We start from the raw sequence: 19,960 nt of genomic DNA on the forward strand, positions 1-19,960 counted from the left end.
AAAAACGCATTAATATCTGGAAACCGTGAATAATTAATTGTGCAGCGACGGACAGGGCGTGTGGCAGCTGATGTGAAGCGCTATTCTGTTCAAACTGCAGCCAAAATAAATAATTAGTGTTTACATCCGTTATCTTAGCCTATAACCTGAGACCAAACGTCCATTTAGACAAACTAGTTTTCTCTAGTAGACTAGTAGCCTAATGCTGCAAACACCTTCTTTTAAATAGAATGTAAAATGGTGTTCTGTTGTAGCATCCTGCGGATTTCACTTGAAAGTAGCCTGTTAAATGCAATGTTATACTGTGGCAAATTACTCTAGTTTAAGTCTCTCATTAAGGTTCTGTCAGTTTAATTCACATATCTGAACAGAACAACAAGAACAAAGTTTCAGAAAAACAAGATATCATGAAAACGTTTACCATGCTGTCAACTGTAGGCGAACTCGCAACAACTGACAAAAAATAATGGGGGAAAAAAGCATGAAGGTCCGACCCCTAAAACTAACCATCAGAAGCAGATAGAAACTTTGTATGATCTCATTTATATGTGTTTATATGAACTACTTGCGTTTTAGGGGTGGACCTTAAGGCTTCTTTCCCCTAAAATAGTTTACAGTCCAGCTTCTAAAATACTCCCATTTTCTGAGATTGGGTTGAAATATGATACAACAGGGAGAGATTCTGTGTAGCAGGTAAACTTGCAGTCAAAAGTATCTGCTAAATTACAATATAAATAACTACACTGCTGTCAAAGCGTCTCCTTTGCCTGACAGGAACTAAACTGCATGTCAGGAAGAAGATTTATTGTTTAGTAGAGCAAATAGTTTGAGACACCATGGCAGGCTGCTGTATTTTCATCCCCTCTGGACATTAGGCAGTATGCCTTGATGCTCAGCCATCATGGTGTATACTACGGTGAATAGGCTTTGTAAAGTGCCTTCCATTTTGAGCTGTACTGAGATGAGCAAGAGAATAGGTAGTCCTATATAGAAAGTAGGTTTTTGGGATCTTTAAATCCTCAAGTGCATAAAGTTCAGGCCGGCTGGGAATTGGGCCTTGGAACATTAGAAGGATCTGTGTAAGAGGTCACCGAAGCGAACAGTGCAGAACAAGAGCTCAGTTTGATCCCAAGAAATGCCCAAGATTTCAGAGTTATACAGATTTAAAATTAGAGGGACACAGAATGATTCAGAGAAATGCTGACAAGATGACACCAGAATTAATTGCGGCTTTAAAGCTTTATTACTAGTTTCCATTGAGTCATCTTATAATTTAGTATTTACAGTGCATTATACTTTTGCTCGATACGATTTTTGGAGCCTTAGGCTTGTCACTTAAATGTAAATATTGGATCGTGAAGCTAATCTGGTTGAGAACCACTGAGTGGCACAAAATAGAAATTCATCTATTTGTTTTCTAAATGCATCTTATTGATTGTGAACAGTTCATCCATGCATGTTCCATGTGTAATTTTTTTTAGATCCCATGAACTTTGATCATAACTTCCTCTTCTGTTAAAATGGCAGGCGTATCTCTGTTGATGTATGCAAGAATTCTAGAATCATCTAGACTGCTTAAACTTACTCTAAAAGTCCATTTCTTACAATCAACCAAAGTTCACATTGAGATCTGCCTCCGTCCAATCAACTGATGGATAGAACACCACACAACTTTATTTTCGTTATTATAATCATTTTTACTCAGATGTATGTCACAATACAAAATAAAGGATCGGTCACTACTTCGATTTCATCACAAGTTTTAAAAGCTTGCAATAAAATGACCAGATGACCTGCGTAAATGCCTGTTCACACAAGATGAATTTAAATGTAAAATAATAGCAGAGTTAACACCACAACTATAATGGTAATGACACAGAGGAATGGCATTGTTGGATGTGCATTCAGAACTTTTTTTTTTCTTCTGATGAACAATAAAATCATTGTCAGTCAGTCAGAATCCATTCTATTTTAAAGTATTTGAGCCTTTAAAGCGGCAGAGGACAAAACAGCAGCATGCTTATAATAAACATAATATTACACAGATGCTAATAAAAGTTATTGTTATATTAATTTTTATAGTTATCGTTCGTTGTGTTCAACAGGCCTCAACTCTTCAATTAATCATTTCAGCAATATTTAGATTTGGCCAAACCAGAAACGTCACCATCTATAGGTTTTTGTAATGCTTGCACTCACTGTGCAGGACAATCCAATACATCTGATACCTCACAAAAAGCTAGTAATTAAAGCAAAAGATATAGTCAGTAAGTGTGATGTGTGAAAAGAGTGACTTAGTCACACCAAAAAAAAGAATTTGATGCATGAGCAGCCACACCAACTGAATGCATGCACACACACACACACACGTAGACAACACATCAACCCAAACGAGCAAAAAAAAAATCAATACTGAGTCAGATTCACTTCCTACTCCTCACAGCGTGTGTCCATCACACCTTACTGAGAAGTGGCTCTCATACTGTGAAAACCGAAGACCACAAATATAACGGCACCCTATGAGTGAGTGAAAAATACCATCCTCATCATTTACCTGCAGCCTCCCCTCATTGGCTTTCAGTGGGCTGTTGTGTTGTAGAGTCAGACAACAGTCCAGGGATCACTGGAGGATTCACACTATAACAAAACTTAAGGTTTAGCTAGGTCTGTGTCCAATTTCATCAGTTTTGATAGCACTTTCATTGGCAGGATCCAAAATTCACTGCACTTGATAAAACAGGATGATAAACCTAGCAGGTCTGGCAATTTGTACATATAACAAATCATGTTATCTAATTATCTGAAAATTAGTTTTTATATGCATTCTACAATCAATAAGAAAAAAGGAGAAAGACGGGTATTTTGCAGGCGCAAAGTACTTCCGATATGATCCAGATGATGGCGGTAATACTGAAGTCTTGAGCCCTAGGAGACCTAGGAGGCTTTAATTATTGTAATGAATCAATGGTTGCGCTAGGGGTCGCTACTAACTAAATAATGACTTGGAAACTGTTGCACAAATTAAACACACACACGCACACAAAGTATTGACTGATGAGGAAGAGACAATATAAAACACTGTGGACAGTGAGTAGCAAAATCAAAAATAATTAAGTGTTTTTAAATATTTATTTTCACTGTTTTCATTGTTCAAATAAATGAATTTACAGAATTAGAGATGTTTAAGATTTATGTATAATATATATGTAATAAAGGTTCAGGTCTGGGCTTTGTGCAGGCTATCTTTCTTTGGCATCCAAGGACAGGACCTTGAATGTCACTGAACTCTTTGGTATGCCACATTCTACTGTTCTACACATTCTCTCATTTGTCAAAGGGGATTGTATGGCTGTATGCTTTATTTTACTTACCTTACAATAGTAATGGAAATAGTTGAAACAAAACAAGATATGTGAGAGCAAAACGTCACATCAGGGGCATGAATTAAAAAAGACAACAACCAAGGCGGCCTTCAGAAGAAAAAAAACACACTTCTACAGTTCTGTCAAATTCTAAAGATAATCTTTAAAGGGATAGTTCCTTTAAAAATGAAAATTGTGTCATTGTGGCACATTGGTAACAGTACTACAGTGGAGGGGAGTGGAACAAATACCAACAACCATCACAATCTACACAACGACTGAACAATAGAGATGAAGTCAATATTGTTGCTCTCCAAGTATCCATTTATGTACCAGATGACATCTCCGGAATTACATAAACTTTAATAATAGACAAATTTTCAACCTTTTCAATCTACATGACAAAGGAAAGAAACATTGTTTGTCTTCTTAAAATAGAGTTTGAGAGCATAGTGACAGCATAGCTGAAACAGTCAATCCCTTAAGTGGGTGTCCACACACTTTTGTCCATGTAGTGTACTCATATACAGCAGAATGTTAAGCTTGGAAAGATTATAAAACAATTGTGTACTCAGCCGTGTTTAATGCTTTAGCTAAACATGCCACAGATGGGAAATTTAGAAGATTACCAGACAGTGCTAATTTTAAAGGTGGTAAATCTCTAAATATGATCATTTTTACTTGTTTTATCTTTCTTGAGCTATTTAGGGAATAGTCCTCTAATCATTTACTTACCCTCTTTCATTGTAATAACAAAAAGGTTTTATTTCAAAATATATGTTGTTAAAGCAAGTCATGCGAGTTTGCAATGCAATCAGGGTAAGTAAATGTGTACAGAGTTGACATTTTAACTGTAACAAACATAAATGATCAATGAGATGTAAATGTTCCTATAAAATGCAACACAGCTGTCAACTAGCCTTGTTTTTGTGTTATAGGTCTGTTCTCATACGGAGCACCAAGCTCCTCAGGCATTCACTCCATATAAAGACCCAGTGGGTGGGGTCTGGACATTAGGCCTCTGGCTGTTCAGTACATGTTTCGCCTCTGAAGCCTGTGTTGCTTGAATAGATGACTACACAGACCCCCTGTGACAGACTTTGTAGTGGCTGGAGCGATGTTAGGATCTGCTGTCCATCATGCTAGACCTCCCCTGTTGAGTTTAAAGGACATGTGCTGTGTTTGTGTGTCTTCTGAAAGGCATCAGATTATTGGCAACAGTTCAGGGGGATGGCAGAACTGGTTGTTGCTATGGCGACAGTGCCAGTGGTCTGTTTAGGGGTTGTCTGACCCTATTTCCAACCATTATTACACACATAAAGATACACGCGTGCACATGCATAAATCATGAATCTGTATGAGTGATTTGTGATGCCACTAATACTGCTGCTGTTATCTAACATCAAAAATGTTTTGGATAATAGATCTGATATGATTAAATTGTGCCCCGACTGGAACAAATGGAAATCAAACATTATTTGGTATGGCAAATGAGTGCTTGCAAGCTTTTCCCAAAGCTTCGGATTGATAGTTGTTCCTGTTTTTAATAGAAACTGTTTTTTACCCTCAGTCAAACATCTCCAACTGCAAATAGAGGATCAGAGTACATGCTTTATCATTCCTAATAGTGGATTGTAAGTAAATGAGACTCTTAGTCAAGATGAATTACTTGCCACATAATTTGAAATCATTCATGCAACACACTGCCATGTTCTCACTGCTCTAAATATATCAGCATGATTACTAAACTGTCTAGGTCAGAATGAATTGAATACTATTGCAATATAGACCTGCATCCCAGACGTTGTTAGTCAGATGGGAAGGCTGCCATATTGCCTTGTTGGGTTACATCCAAAAAAAATAAAACCTAGAGGACACATCATACAATGGGCAATGATCTAAAAAAAATGGGCACATCTAAAAAAAGAAAAAAATGATGTATTACTTGTTTTGTTTTTTTTACTCCTGTGTCACTTGTTAAAGTACATTACTCCTTAAAGCCATTAATATGTCGTGAGTCAGCTTTGTCCACATTTACTCACCACCGTGTCATACCAAAACACGTATGAGTGTCCTTTCTTCAAACACAACAGGAGAAAATGTGAAGACCATGCACTTTCAAACTCTAAGGACTTCTTATGAATCATAAGAATCATAAAAGTGATCTCAAGTCATGCATTTGTGTAAGAAACAAATTGTTCTTACACAAATTGTGTAAGACATTTACAGTGTTATTTATTACTCATTTTCTCTCCAGTGAGCCATTGCAACCGGATAATTATTGACATGTAACTGGGTTGAGGTTTTGTTGCATGTGCACCGTTCTGACCAGCATGTGGTGTTTCAAGCCCTTCAAAACAGTATCTTGTTGCAAAGCAATTGGTTCAAATGAGTTTCAAAAAGTTTTCCCCATTACCAGCTTTAGAAGACACATTGCTTGCGTGTCACATGAACCACTTTTATGAGTGTTTTGACTGGATTCATCTCATGTGAGTAAACAACATTTTAAACATTTTTGGAGAAATACTCTTAATTCTCTCTATGTAAAACTTCTTAATGAAGGCAAAATCATTGAGTAGCCTACATCTTGAAAGGAAGCTTTCCGGCTTCTGGAAGCTTTAGAAATGTCTTGTGTAGTTTTATCTTATAATTTAAGCTTGAAGGAGAGTGAAATTAGCTTTGATCAGTATTATTGACCTGACAAATGAGACATATGTCCTCACTGACACTCAGGCACACACTTATATGGCTCTTTTATGTGTGTTTTGCACAGGCCATTTTGATAATCAGACATGGTGTAATTCACAATTTTTTTTCACCACTGTGAACAAGCATGTGCGTGCAGGAGAAAAGGTTCCAGTGATGTTTAGATAAATCTCCGTTGTCCATTTGTGCTGTTAGAGTGTGTACTTTAAGGGTGGATGGAAAAGGTTTTCACTATTTCTATTTCAATCTGAGTGATGGAAAGAAGGGTTCAGAGAGGAACAAAGAGAAAATGAGAAGCACTAAACAACTGCAAATGCCACAAGATTTACTGGCCTGAGCCACTTCACTCCCAGCATGCACCAAACACTCTCTGCAGTTCAAGATTATGCTGTAGCCAAATGTTCCTGACTGTGTATACAATATATTTTTAGTCATTTAAGTGTTTTTGGTTTTGTGTCTTTTTACAGAGATTAAAGCACATGTAGAAATATGGCGAGGTGAAACTGGAGGGCTTGAGGGCAGATGGAATGGAGTTCAAGGAAGCTTCTGAAAAGAAGTACTTCAACTGATGACCCCGAGGCACCAAATCCAAGATGTTAAGGTAAAGTTGTTCAAAGTACTCGCGGTTTGTGCATTTTGGGTAGAAAAACCACATCGTGAGATTAAAAAGTGATGTCATACACAGGCAAGGTTGAGGCTGCTGCAAGACACTTAAGTCAAGCATCTTTCAAGACCAAATGGTACATGAATAAGACATGAGAGCATCTGGGACTGTGTCGGGCCAAAAATATTCATACTACACTCATTCACCCTACATTGAATGTACTATTTAACAGTCATAAAGTAATTATTCAAAAGAAGAAAAAGTGTACATCTCACTCTGAAATCTTCTTGGTGAATCAGAGACCAGTGAAATTCAGAGCTCCCTTCCGAATTTCAACTCTGACGTTCTACAGTCCTCTCCTGTTATGAGTCAGATGCACTAGATTTTTCAGTAGACTTTTCAGTGTTTTGCCCCTGAGGAATTCAAAATGCGTTCGAGATGGCAATAAACAGAAGTAACGATTAAAGTTGTTTGCTTGCTCAAAGTAGCGTAATGCAACATGAGTCCTTCATATCCGCTTCTGAATCAGATTTAGAGAGATGTGTAAAATTACACCCCGAGGAAACTGTTGATTAAACTGCCTTGATGAAGATGCATGCTAGTTATCTTCTCGCTCGCTCTCTCACTCTCAAAAGGGATGTGGATTTTCAGCTGAAATCTTTATCAGCTCCACACTCCTCTGTCATCAAGCCATCATTTATTTAGGCTGATGGCTTCAAAATGGCTCACCACAAATGGGCACCACTTCTATCTATAGAAGAATCCTTGACTCCACTCATCCATCTGCCAAGAGTCGAACTGAAATCTGTGTTAAAAAAAAAAGGCAGGAATGATTAAAAATACAAGGAATTAATCTAATGATTCATGTCTTGACATGTTTTTTGAGTCTAGTATGATTCACAAAGCCCTCAGGCCTGATTTTATAATCTGATGTGATGTGAATCTAGTCTTTGACATGAGTGACTTTACCAAAAATTTTATGAATATGCTGTATGTTGATTATGTTTGATGTGTTGCTTGTGCGATGTTTGATGTGCATGCTTAGTTTGTGCGTGCACGTTCCTTCTCTGTATTTGTATATGGGCATATGGATTTACTTCTTTAGCCTGGTGGGCGCAATATGAACATGCTTTCACAAAATTTACCCCAGCATTTGCTCTTTTTAGGCTTTATCTCTTTCTCTAATAATGTCTAGATATAGCTATATATTTATATTTATATGCCCTGTTGTGCATAGTACTGTTACCGTACACTTCTTTAATGAAGATTAAATTGCTGTGGTATTATCAGTACTGAGGTAGTCAGCAGAGTAGGAGATCTGAATGTGCATCATAAGTCCAAAGAGGCGTTGATAATCCAGTGTGAACTCCAAAGCATCAGAAAACGTATGTGTGTGTGTGTGGTTTGTGTGAGAGAGAGAGAGAGATGAGAAACACTTCTTTGTGTTTCACTTTATCAGCAGTCCTGACAGTGGCCATCTGTGTCTCTTATCCACTACACAGCTCTCTTGGGACAATGAGCAGGGGAACAAATGTTTAAAGTGTGCGTGTATGAGTTCACACTGTGCTTGTCATTTTAATGTGTGTCGTGGCATTTTCGCTCTCTTCAGGAGGTTTATCTGACCAAACAACCGACTGCCCCTTTGCTCACCTTTCCCCTTACTGTTAGTAAGATAAGGCTCGAGAGGGGTGACATCATTGACACATGACTAGAGTAATTTCTCTATGTGTGTTCGTTCGGGATGTCCCTGCAGACACCCCCGCACCCGTTTTGATCTGAGGTGTTTTTGCACTTTTACTGTCTGATCAGTCTGACCTTCAGTGAATGGTGGACAGTTTGAGAGCTTATTGCAGTCTTCCTGAACTATATTAAGAGTTTATAGTATATTCCAGAGTTTGGGAGCCAAATGCGAAAGTTAGGTATGTCGGAGCTAAACCATTAAGGGCCTTATAATTAAGTAATAATAAGTTGTAACTCATACGGAACTTAATAATTAGTGACTGCAGAGACTGTAGAATTGGGGTAATATGATCATATTTTCTTGACCTGGTAAGGACTCTAGCCGCTGCATTTTGGACTACCTGTAGCTTGTTTATTGAAGATGCAGGACAACCAAGATGTGCATTACAATAGTCCAGTCTAGGCGTCATGAATGCATGAACCAGCTTTTCTGGATCAGATAAAAGGTATGGAAAGTATGAAAGAGGAGACAGTTGACAAAGGAATTATTTAATAAAGTCATTATTTTTGTTTTCTTTGCTGGCAAAAAGTGTTCCCGTCACTTCATACATTACTTTGCTGTCTATGGGAGGGTCAGGGAGCTCTTAGATTGGTAAAAAAAAATATCTTATTTGTGTTCTGAAGATGAACGAAGGTCTTACGGGTTTGGAACGACATGAGGGTGAGTAATTAATGACCCATTTTTAAGTGAACTATCCCTTTAAAAAAGCTCTCAAATCTCAATAATCCTGAGCATATTCAAAAACCAGGTTTCATATCAATGACACCAAATGTCATCAGTTCTTGTTTGCTTTATAAATGAACATAACAAGCCAAAATGCAGAATGAGATTTCAGAGCTATGCCAGAGGGTATGATTCAGTTTTACTTTGTTCCTCTCGCACAGTTGTATAGCTTCAGATGTGAAATGTACCAATCGAAAAAACTATTTTTGGTTTCTCCTTTCATGTTTGCAGAAGAAAGTCAGTCATGCAGGATTGGAACAACATGAGGGTGAGTAAAAGATGACAGAATTCATTCAAGGAACACTGCAATAAACATGATGAAGAAAATCTTTGGATCTCGTTGATGTGTGTTTTCATGTCTTATTCATTGTCTGAATAACCTTCACAGGGTTTCATAATGTATACATGTCTTCGTTTGACAATGAGAGTGTGTGGATGGTGAATAGATTGGGGAGTATGTGAGGAAAGTGTATGACTCATCAGGTGAGGCGTACTGATCACTATGGTTCCCGAAATGTCAGCCCTAATCACACATTAAAAGAGATGACTAAGAGTCTTTCAGTTTCCACTCCCCTGGCAAGTCAAAGATACACAAGCAAGCACAAAGATAATATTCATAATGAGAACACATGATAAAGCGACATTAATAAACATAAACCAATAAACACACAAACACTAAAATATAACCTCACTTACCAGTTATATCACATATGTATGTCATAAATGCAGAAATGTCCATGTCATTGTGGGTGTTTGAGTGGGAGCAGAAGGAGAGAAGTGAGAGGATCTGATGGTCGTTTCTTCTAAGCATATGAGTCACTGAATTGGACAGCCCAGCACTATGAAGTTGTTCCCAAATGATTTACTTGTCCCCCAAATCAACGACCCAAGCACTAACACAGATCAACTCAGCCGTCAGTCTTGCAGATTCACACCCTGCAGCCATCCAGCACATCACTGCTCATCTGCTTTGTACATTACATCACATTGTAATGCTGTTTTTCAACAGACAGAAGAGCCTGCTCTGCCTTTTTTGTACAGTGCAGCTGGCTGTCAAAATCAGTTTACTGTTCAGGTACACTTATTAGATAAAATTATATTTTATCACTCAATGCAAATTAACATCCTTTTTTACATTAATTATGTATAATAAATAGATTTGCTGTCTGTCAGAGTAGATTCCAACCGCTTTGGCAGCTACAGTGAGCTTAAAGGTCTAGTTCATCCAGAACATCCAGTCATTAATTACTCACCCTCATGTTGTTCCAAACCCGAAAGACCTTCATTCATCTTCGGAACACAAATTAAGATATTTTTGGATGAAATCCGAGAGCTTTCTGACCCTCCAAAGACAGCAATGTAACTGAAATGTTCCCAGACCCAGAAGTAAGGTTAAAATTCATGTGACGTCAGTGGTTCACCCGTAATTTCACGAAACTATGAGATTGGTTTTTCTGCGCAAAGAAAACAAAAATAACAACTTTATTCAACAATTCTTCTCTTCTGTGTCATTATCGAGAATACCACGAAGCATTCATGTGCTATTGCTGACACAGAACTCACGCGAGCTGCGCCTTGTTTACGAGCAGAAGAATCATGCGAGCGTCGTGGTTCTGTCAACAATAGTGGAGGACGGTGAAGCAGAAGAGAGGAATTGTTGAACAAAATCATTATTTTTGTTTTCTTTGCATAAAAAAAGTAATCTTATTGCTTCGTAAAATTTTGGCTGGATCACTGATGTCACATGGGTTATTTTAACAATGTACTTATTACGTTTCTTAGACTAGGGACATTTCAGTTACATTGCTGTCTAAGGTCAGAAAGCTCTCGGATTTAATCAAAATATATCTTAATTTGTGTTCCGAAGATGAATAAAGGTCTTTCGGGTTTCTTTTTTGGTGAACTAAGTCTAAAATAATTTAAAAACTTGGGATAAAAACCTGATTAAATGTATTTATTTCACATATATATATTAAATACTGTGTATTTATACTAATCAAAGAAGTACAGATTTGTGACACTGATCATGACACTCTCAGTGCAGACTATTCAGACTGTCGTGGAAATTATAATTCAATAACAATTTGTAGAGACTGAGAATGAAAAACCAAACACAGTTTGTCTTTGAATTGCTTTAATTCTCTGCAGAGAATTATCTGGTTTACACACAGCTTGAGTCTGTGTGCAAAGAGATAACACATAGACTCACAGCCCACTTTTTATAGTATGTAAAAAGATACATTGAAGGACAGATTAGGACCTTTAGATCCAATCATGTTGCTCAGTGCACATCACTCCATAACACATGCACATCTCATGCACATTACATGGCAGATGTCTGATTACTCTCAAAACTGTCCGTCCCTGGTACACAATTTCCCCATAAATGTTGTTTTTCAGAATAAAGCAGTTTTGTGCACAAGTTACATAAAAGAACTCAATTTCCCTATGGACTGTATACTACCTTGATCATTGTATGTTTAAAAAGACTTAAATGAGATGAATGCAATCAATGCAAGATTAACAAAATTACAAATTCCCATAACAAGATTAAAAAGCCCAAGATGGTTTTTGGACTAGTCTCAACATTTCACTCAAATAATTCTGCTGTTGAAATATTTTGTAGCAAAATAAATGTAATAAATTGGAAAAATGCCAATAAAGCACTCTAACTAGTGGTCCTAGCGGATGACACACTAGTTCATATAACATGGAAAGCTACTTGATAAAGCACAATAAACAAAATGTTTGTCAGAATGTTCTCTCTGACGCTGTTCCCTTATTTAGGGCCAAGAAAGGTCAAGTGTCTGGATCTAGATGAGCAGGTGACCTTCATAAAGACAGAGTGCAGAGCAACTTGAGTGAATGAAGCCGGTCGCAGAGACTAACGCTGAGTGTGCTTGGATGAGGACATGCATTTAAGTGGTTTCATTAGCCTTGTTGTCACTCAGAATATGGCCTTGAATTTGTTTTTGGTGGCCACAGGCTGTGGAAAAAATTTAATCGCTTTAACTCTGTTCCCCACATACATGGCGAGGGGGACAATGACATATCATTGCTTAATGAAACTGCTTTTAATATATACATATTACGTTTATAAAGAGCACAGTAGTGTTACTCTAAAACATATGCATTCTAATTAAAGTCTTATTTAGTCTTGTTTCTTGATGAAGGAAGATCTTCCCTGGCTATTAGTTTTGCACTATTGCTGCGGATGAAAATTGCAGTTTAATAAGTTGATCAATATGTTTCGTACATTCAGGGGCTTTAGTGTCTGGAAATGATTAAAGGAACTCAAATCACTTTAAATATGTAGTGGATTTGATCATTTCAGTTTTTAAAATGGTCCTCTCTATATCACTTTCATCAGCATTTGATCTGACTATTCATGTGCCATGGACATGACCTGACCTCAAGGACAACACACATACTGTTCCACCCCCATCAATCCTCCCTCTCATTTACTCTCTTGGTTAAGTGCTTAATAAACCTTGATCCCCTGAGATATCTCAATTCAGTTTATGGTGCTAGCTAAAAAACATTGGTTAATATTTTGTATTTTGCCGGCCTCAGCCTTGAATCAACCATTTAGTCTTCCCAAATGACATCTCAAACCTTTGATCTCAGAGCCTTGCATCACCATGGCAACATCAGGACATTACCTTATGCTGTGTGTTACCCCCATGAATTGTAATGGATGCTTTCATTCTCGTCTTCAGATCTGCCAGAAGCTTATGAGGAATGATAATAAGAGATTAGTTTGGTACAGCCTTACGAATCAACACAAAAACAAATATATTTGAGACAATTCTAAAGCACAGAAAAATACCTCTGTATACAAAGACAACATATCACTATGGAAGCCCGTTCCTGCCACAGTTGAGGAAAAATATGATTCAATAAGTCATAATAATGAGAAACTTTCTGATAATAATGACTTTAACATCTCAAAATAATGAGAAACTATCTCGTAATAATGAGCCTGTGATGGAAACGTTATGCCTCTTAACATATTGCGATGCCCTGTCCGGCAGGAGGGATGAGACAAATACAAAAAAACCCATTCTAAACATGATATAAACATGATTTCTAGTCGTGTTTTCTTGCAGCAACCACATGTGATGACCCAGGGCTTGACGGCGCTTCGTCCACAGTGAAAGCCGATCTGGCGATCCACAGTGCAAAGTTGACGTATTTCCTCAGCGACCAGCTCAGATCAGCCCCAGGCATGATGAAGTGGATATCGTCCTCTTTTGGAAGGCCAAACAAAGTAGTTTCACTTTCACAGTGAAACACACAGCGTATCTATACACCATGACGGCAGTGGCAGCAACAAAACTACAACGAGAATAAAAGCTCCGCCTTTTTTCTTTGCATGAACATCTGGGCGCCGTTATGCAAATCTTCCCACACAGTGATGTAGAGATGTGGGGGCGTGTTAGAACGAGCCATTTTAGGGGGGCGTGGACGAGTGTTAACTTTTATAAAGAATATCTCTTTTGGATTTGAGACTTTAGTCTTTGAAACTTTACAGATCTTCTTTATTCACCAAGAGCTTGTAACATTCCAAAGAGAAAGGGAAATTTGAAATCGCATCATATGACACCTTTAACATCTCGTAATAATGAGAAACTTTCTTCTAATAATGACTTAACAAAGATATGAAACATTGCTTGTTCTGTAATCTAAAGTGTTAAATGCTTTAATCTGTCATTAAATAACGGTTTCAGATAAATTATCTGCATGTAGTCTATTTTTTATTTGTAGCACTTACCAATAAGTTACTCTGCCAGCATCATAGTTCACGGCTTCAGATATAGAGGAATATATTCCAACAAAAAACACATGCATTTTATGAAGATACATATCTATGCTTCAGCATCCCACACCGCTTCTTGGAGGACATTAAAGTGGAAAATTGCTTAATATGGCTTAAAGTACAATGACAAATTCAGGATACAATATTTCTGATCATGCATACAGACAAGCATAAGAGCCCAGAATTTGAACACAACAACCAAAGTTGCATGTTAAGCGTTTTCCTATAGAAAACCTTTATAGAAAATACGCTGTTTTTTTGTGTTGCATTCATATTTTGGGTCCACCTGAAGGCCTGTATATACAGTACAATATTGATGTTCCTTAATTTTTGTACTGAATTTGTTCAATCTGTCTTTGTTAAGCATTTTTCACGTTAAGAGTTTGTCCTGCAAGAAGTGAGATGAAGACCAAGAGGCTGCCGTGGTAATGAACAACAATGCTTTGTGCTTTTGAAATGAGATGGCTTACTGTATGAACATTGTATGCATGCGATGCATGAAAGGGACAGCTAATAAAACTAATAAATCTTCGAAATAAACATTTATAAATTAAGTGTATGTGTAATGGCTTTCATTTCTTCATAAAATGCCTGTACTTCTTAACTGAAATATTAGATCTGTAATGTTTGAAGCCATAACTATCTGACAGATTAACAGTGTTACAAATGAACAAAAGACTACATGAAGATAATTGATCTGAAATCATTATTGAATGACAGATTATAGCATTAAACACTTTAGATTACAGAAGCAATGTTTGCGGTGTTCCTGCATGGCTTCCTGCATGCATGGAAACTAAGTCATTATTATGAAAAACGAAGTCATCATTACGACTTAAAGAATTATATTTTTCTCAACTGTGGCATGAACGGGCTTCCACACTCCACGTCTTGTCTATGTTTACACATTCCAGTCGGTAAATCTTTTATTCAACCAATTAGCTCCAAACAGACTGTCATTCTGAATCATTCACTGAATCAATGTTCAAACACACTGATTCATTCAAGAACAAAACAAGGAACTGTCTTCATGAGTGAGCCATTGTATCATTCAACCAATTAATACAACATTTAAAAATATTCAGGAATACAAAATTTACAAATATTCAGTAACTTGTTTCTCGCTATATAGAACTTACTAATCACACTGTGTTTAGAATCTACATTACTCAGTATTTCTTCCTTTTACTATCATTTGCATTAACAACTATCTGTTTATTCAGCATTAGTTTGAAAGCAATAACACAATCTGAGTATCTGTTTATGTTTGATTATAAATGAAATAAATAAATTTGATCTTAATAAGGAACAAAGTAGCACTAGTACAGCCTGTTTTGTGTAGAAACCATGTATCAAATCATAAAGAATGTACCTAAATGAATTTAAGACATCATTTTACAGTAATCCTGAAAACATTATTCCACATTTCCTCATTAAGCAAATTCTCTTAGTCATAGTGTATCACAGTCAGCATGTAAATAGACCTTGAAATCCACCACATCCCTCTCTTATTCACTAATCCTTACTGAGAAATTGTCTTAGCTAAGTGTCTTAGCTACATGGATGCACACACACACACACATACACAAATATACAAATGAGAGTCTTTCTACCCACTTGCCATGTAATTACAGGTGGGAGGCCAGCCGACAGCAGAGGTGCTTCTATAAGATGGCTGTGTTGTCTTTATGCAAATACACCACACACTGACACTCCAAACTGCTTCCTTTTCACCTCATGCATTATAGAAAAACAGTTAAAAATCAGTAGAAATCAAGGATACGTTGTACAATTTCACTCTTTCTCTCTTTATCTCAACAGCATGATTATACTTCGTCCATTTAATCTTTTTCCTCTCCATTTTTCTTTCCTTTCTCTCAATTCTAAAAGCAGTGTGGTGATAAATGGACCTCAGAATGAATGACTAGTAAAGAGTACATCTCTCTGGATAGGATTCATATTTAAAGGCCGTTCTCATGCAATATTTAATTGTGTAGCCATTGTGACCCTCATAAACAGACATATGCATGTACACTTATATATAAATACACACACACTACCTCTGCCCTGAATTAGTTCTGGGTGATCAGAACTGAGGCTATAAATAATTAAAGATCTGTATGGAGTCTGAGAGTGGATGTGCTGTGCATGAACTCCATCAAGATTTATAGGCCAGCCAGAAGAATTTCTGACCATAAGGGCTTTGACGTAAAAGTATATGTGCATACTGATGTCGGAGAGCAGCGATGAATCTCAATCACTCACATTATTCAGTTTTAACCCGATTTCATATCCATATCCACATCCACATTCTTATGCAACCCCTTGGTCTCTATATTGCCACATTTGCTGCTCTTTCTTTTATGAACGTTGCCTTCATCCTCTGACACCTTTACTGTTCCACACACACACATTTGACACACATGTAATAAATCAGAGTTGACTTTATTACTGGTGGGCTGCCTGTGGGGAGCACTGCAGTGACAGGTTGGCATTATCATAATGGACTAAAATCAAGACGGATTCTCCCCTAACCCCAGTCAAGTGATTTACAAATCTCTCACACACACATGCTGCATGCGCTGCAGGTGAATGCACAGTATGTAAATTAAGTGATAATTGAGGATCTTCAGTTTTAAGATGAAATTAATAGTGACAAGGTTTGAGTCTAACTTATTGTGGAGTTGTCTAAAAGGTCAAAGGTTAATGAAGATTGCTGTAATGAGTTTACAGGCTGCTCTGAGAGTGAAGTGCTCTGATATGGGATTTAGATTAAGTGTGCATGAGAAGTGGTGAGTGTGTAGATTGTGCTGGTGATATGTGTGCATGGTTTACACTATTAATATGCTTACTACACTTCATAATATTCATATCATACTGTATTTTATTAAGAATATGACGCTATTAGAACAATTATACTGTAGATATTTAATAATCAATTACCGTAGTAGCTAGCTTTAAACAAATCAAATATCTCATACAGTCCCGGAGACTTTTATGCTCACCAAGACTGCATTCATTTGATCAGCAAAACAGTAATATTGTGAAATATTATTACTATTTAAATAACTGTTTTCTGTTTTAATGTGTTCTAAAATGTAATTTATTTCTGTAAGGGCAAAAAAAATAAAAAATTCAACGTCATTACTCCAGTTTTCAGTGTCATGTGATCCTTTAGAAATCCTAATATTCTGATTTGGTGCTAAAGAAATATTTCTTAATTATTATTATCAGTGTTGAAAATAGCTGTGCTGCATGATATTTGTTTGTGTAAACCATGATACACTACCATCCAAAGTTTGGGGTAAGTAAATTAATATAGATTTCTGAAGGATCATGTGACATGGATAAAAATCAATCAGCTTTAGCATCAATTATTACTGTATTACTGTATTACATTCCAGTTCTTATTTAACTTCTTTGCAAATATCAATATCCAAATTTTAGCAGGTAAAGACCCCAACAAACTGTAATCAGCAAATATACTGCAAACTCCCACCAGAATCATAATTGTTTGTGGTTTTCAGCAACGAATATGAAATGCTATGGTTATGTGCGTTAAGACCAACAATTATTTTTATACTACAAGTGTGTTTTATGCCCTGTGCTAGTAAAACGTAAGTATCATAGATCACACATCACATTTATTTTAAAGCTCTAGGCCTGTACTCACTAAAGTGAGTGCCGCTTACTTTGAATGAATGAGATTTCACATTGTTCATAAAGGGTGAATATGTGCATAAACAAACGTAAAAATGAATAAGCACTTGCAACATATACTTGTAATCAATAGAAAACTGTTAGGTCCGTATGTTGGACAAAAAAGCAACATAGGTACTTACCAATTACAATCTCTCATTAAAACAAAACTGGCATGGTATAGTATGATTAGTTATTCCCTAAATAACATCCTTCTCATCCTCTCCTTCATTAGTCTGCATCGCTCCGCTTATCTGATATGCTGTCACAACTGTTAAAACTGCGCTTTCTTCCCTCTCATCAAGCGTTTCTGTGTACCATCTTCAAAAGGATGAGCGGAGCAAAGTGGAAAGGGAAAGCCCACCTACAGAGCTCAGTGTGTGTGCCATAGGCGCACAGATGTGTGGGGGCAAGTAAGTGGAATTCAGACAAACAAAGCTTTCATCAAGGGAGACCTATCACATAAACACTTCACTTCATGCTTGTATTGGTGGTAATTATAATAATACATCGTCTCGATGATTGATTTGGAAATTTGGCCAGCGAGGCTAGTGATGTGAGGCCTCAGACTGTCAGGGGCCTCCAAAGCCTCAGACCTGTCAGCAGCTGACAAAGAAAATATCCCTGCTTGCATACATCTGAATCAGTATAATTTATATTCGTATCAGTAGAATTACTATTTTAGCCATCCAATGGCATGCATTTGCTTATTTATTTATTTACTTACTTACAATATGGTAATGGAAAACTGTCAGGCTAAACAAAGCCTTCTCAGCTGGCATAAAAGATCTTGAAACCAATAAATCCGTTTCTCTCGCATTAACTTTATTTGTTAATTATTATTATTATTATTATTTATTGTTATTTTTGAATGCTTCCTAATCCTGATTCTGTCTATTTGCCATTTTTTAAACATTTATTTACTTATTTAATTATTTATTTTCTATAGTAGCCTACAATAGCTATAGTTTTGTATAGGCTATAGTACCGAAAAGTTCTGATTTTAATCAAATCCAGATTTTTGCTTTGTGTGTACCTAGTGGTAGTGGACAGATACGTCCTTCAGGACCTAAGTGTCACTTAAAATAAAAAGTGGTACATTTTTAATGGGTTTACTGATGTTTAAACAAGGTTCACATAGAACGCGCAGTATTTTTGAGTTCCTTTCATTCTATATAAACAGCTTCTCTGTACGTAAACGAGCAACCTTTTTTAAGATTAAATCTTAAGTTTCGGTTTCTTTTTATCTTTTGTCAAAATTATTTGTTTTCGTTCTAAAAATATTCTCCATCTGTGATTTCTTCATGAAATATTGGAGAACATTTGCTAAGATTTAGAATGCATTTATGACCTCATGTTTGGTAGAAACAAGCACATCCTTTTAATCGACTACAGGACAGTTTGAGATATTAAAAATTCATAACCTGCCCATCTGCAGTACTGAACAACACCTTGTTCAAGCTTCTTTATTCATGCTGCATTAACTAGAATACTTCTGCTGCAAGGAGATATTGATTTGTGAAGGTTCTCATGTAGATATCCCACTCAGCTGCAACATTTTTTGCAACATTTTTCTATTCTTCAAGCATATTTTTCTCATATTTGTGTTCAGTATACCCTTATATTTACATTTTCAGTCATTTGCAGTACTGTACATCGTTCAGTCAATGGTGCATTTGAGAAGTAAAGAGGCTACAAAACAATTACTAAGCAAGCAGGGAAGAGCATCACTTAAACCAAAGCTGTATCACAGTGCAGTGATAAGGATAGTACTGTACTTATCACTGCCAAGCATATAGAGAAGATACCTGACTGAAAAGGGTCTGTGTTGTTTCAAAAGCTCAGGAAAATTATCTTTTAGTTCTCTCTTCATCCTTCAGCCCACTGTCTATCCTCTAAACGGCAGGCTTGTATTCTTTTCCCATACAGTTAAACAACAGTCTTCATTCTAAAGTATGATAATCACAGAGGCTTATAATGGTTACCTGGGAATGGAAGGAAAGTATATAGAGTGTTTAAACTGTCAAGAAGGGACTGAACTTAAAGAAAAGAGAAGAGGGAGTGAAGTTAGGGTGGGGAGAGAGAAAAGGCTGTCTCCGACGAATAAAGGCTTTCTATTTTTGTGACATTTGAGTCATGGGTCTAATACACTCATGTTAGCAAAATGTGGGAGAAGTAGAAACATTTTACAAACAATCGCTCAGTAAAGGATGTGTAGCCTATGTTTATGTGCTCAGAACTTAATTTAAAGGAATAGTTCACCCATGAATGAAAACTCACCCTCAGATCATCTAAGATGTAGATTA

Source organism: Carassius gibelio, chromosome B13 (genome assembly GCF_023724105.1).
Source record: "Carassius gibelio isolate Cgi1373 ecotype wild population from Czech Republic chromosome B13, carGib1.2-hapl.c, whole genome shotgun sequence".
In the NCBI taxonomy this organism is placed as follows: Eukaryota; Metazoa; Chordata; class Actinopteri; order Cypriniformes; family Cyprinidae; genus Carassius; species Carassius gibelio.